The sequence below is a fragment of the Eurytemora carolleeae genome, unplaced genomic scaffold (assembly GCF_000591075.1).
Source record: "Eurytemora carolleeae unplaced genomic scaffold, Eaff_2.0 scaffold970, whole genome shotgun sequence".
Classification (NCBI taxonomy): domain Eukaryota; kingdom Metazoa; phylum Arthropoda; class Copepoda; order Calanoida; family Temoridae; genus Eurytemora; species Eurytemora carolleeae.
The window spans coordinates 99,483-102,346 of NW_019397088.1; positions in this window are offsets into that span (position 1 = coordinate 99,483).

Genomic DNA, 2,864 nt, shown 5'->3' on the forward strand with positions numbered 1-2,864 from the left:
CCCTCCTTCCCTTGCTTCTCGATAAAACTCTCGGATTGGAATACTTAAAAAGAAGGGGAAGTCAAAACACAATTGCACAATACTACAGTAAATGTAAAAAGGAAAATGTTTTTTTTTTCTTCCGGATTCAGGGATGAATAATGCAGGAATTTCTCCAGGGGGGCTTAAAAGGACTGTAAGAGAGCAATGTTCGATTCACAACGATAAACCTTGAAACCTTTAAGGTTTACCGTTCGTTAAGTAGAGAGATCTTTCTGTCGTTCTTACGTTACAACCGTGCTTGAACATTCAAAATTAAATTTGAACTTTCTGCCACTTTGCAAAAGTAACTATTGATATTTCTTAATTTTACAACCGCTTGCCACCAAAGTGTTTCAGTAGATTAATACGGATATTTCCGACATACTTGATCAGTCAAACGTATAAAGGGTATCATTGTGCATTGGGGATTCTCCTCTGTAAATAGAAGGTCACTTGAATATACGCTTACAGCCCCTTTTTAATAATTTTTCCTTTCAATATATTTCACTTAATACGCTTACAGTCTCTTTTTATCATTTTCCTTTCCATAGATTTCACTTAGTACGCATACAGTCCCTTTTTATCATTTTTCCTTTCCATAGATTTCACTTAGTTCGCTTACAGTCCCTTTTTATCATTTTCCTTTCCATAGATTTCACTTAGTACGCTTACAGTCCCTTTTTATAATTTTTCTTTCCATAGATTTCAATCAGCAGTCGTTGGGGCCTGAAAACCCCGGGTACCATAGATAATACTGACCCAGACAGGGGGCTGACCGCATATCCCCCATTACCACGCCTTTGAACTATCACTGATCCGCAGGAAGGGGGTCGGAGGGGGGGGGGGGGGGTATACGCGCCTCTGTTTAGAATAATGTTGTTCAAAAAGTTCAACTATGGAACATAGACCCAGTGCAATGTGTACTAACCAATTTCTTCAAAGATGCAGAAAATAAGTTACACTTTATAATACCTGTACTTTAAGCAACAACATAAAAATCGTATTTGAAAGCTATGTAAAGTCAAAGTTTGCATATAAAAAAGCCGAACGTATTACATTTAAGAATTTCAAAATATTGAAAAGCTTCTTTATCTTTAAAAATTACCAAATATTGTAATTAAATTTTTTTTTCGGTTTCTTTGATAAATTAAAATCTAAATGAAATGATTTATGCAAATTTTGACAACTCTTAAAAAGCCGAAAACATTGGAGCTATTATACTTCTTGATAAAGGACAAAAGTAGCTAGAAAGTACGAAAACATTAAAGCTATTATACTAATTGATAAAGGACAAATATAGCTAGAAAGTACGAAAACATTGGAGCTATTATACTACTTGATGAAGGACAAATGTAGCTAGAAAGTGCGAAATGTAGAAAAAGACGTGTTGTAAACGAGTGGCAAATATAATCAGATATCAATATTGCTAGATTATCTCACATTTTTAAAATCACACTGTAATTCTAAATATTTTGGGACACCCTGTATTTTAATCCCATATTGGAATATTTAGAACTTTGATGTTCAAATATTTTATGAATATTCAAACAGTTTGAAGTTACTCTCTGTACTTATCCTTATTCACTCCAAACCTACAATTATTAAATCAAAAACTGTGACGTTTCTCCATTAAAAAAAAAATCAGCTGATTTTAAGAAGAAGTACTCCATCCTGAGAAGATTAGGTTATTCTAAGAACAGGTACTCCATCTGAAGAAGATTAGCTGATTCCAAGAATAGGTACTCCATCTTAAGAAGAATAAATGATTCCTAGAACAGGTACTCCATCTGGAGTAGAGTTGCTGATTCCAAGATCAGCTACCCCAAATTGAGAAGACTAGTTAAATTCAAGAACAGGTGCTCCATCTGGAGTAGATTAGCTGATTCCAATAACAGGTACTCCATCTTGAGTAGATTGACTGACTCCAAGAACAGGTACTCCATCTGAAGAAGATTTTCTGATTCAAAAAATAGGTACTCCATCTTGAGAAGATTAGTTGAGTCCAAGAACAGGTACTTCATATTGAGAAGATTAGCTGATTCCAAGAACAGGTACTCCATCTGGAGTAGATTAACTGATTCCAAGAACAGGTACTCATTATTCAATTCTAGTTTATGCAGTTTTTTGCAAGAACGTTTTAAAACTAAATTTTAATTTTTCCAAATTTCATTTTAATCTTATTATTTCGTTGTAACCCTGTATAATATAATCTAATCAGGATCTAACCCAGGAAAATATAGTTTGCCTTGATAAGCTCTTGTTTACATAGACATATAGTCTCAATAACATTAAGGATGTCTCAAAATTTGACCTCTAGAAAACTATTTTTTTAACAACTGAAGATCTAAATTGAATTATATTTTTGAGAAAAACAAAGATTTAACAGACATGTTTAGTTATAAGAAAATGTCCAATTCAAAATAAATTTAGAGTTCAGCCGTAAAGTTTCAGGACGAATTTTCATATTATAAATTAGCTTAGATTGATTCTAATACTATTTAGCATAATCCTTATTTAACATTCTTGTGGTTTACATAAACTTGTATCTTGTATCCCTGTATTCTTCTATGTATAGGGTAGAAGGATATCAGTTCTCTAAGTATCTGAAACACACTGTATATAGTATAGAACAGAGTAGAAGGAGATCAGTTCTCTAAGTATCTGAAACACACTGTATATAGTATAATATAGTAAAGGGTAGAAAGAGATTAGCTGTCAAAGTATCCAAGTAAAGTATAGTTTAGGGTAGGAGGATATTAGTCTCCAAGTATCTTGAAACACCCTGTATTCTGCTGTGTATAGGATAGGAGAAGATTAGTTCTCCGAGTGTATTGAAACACCCT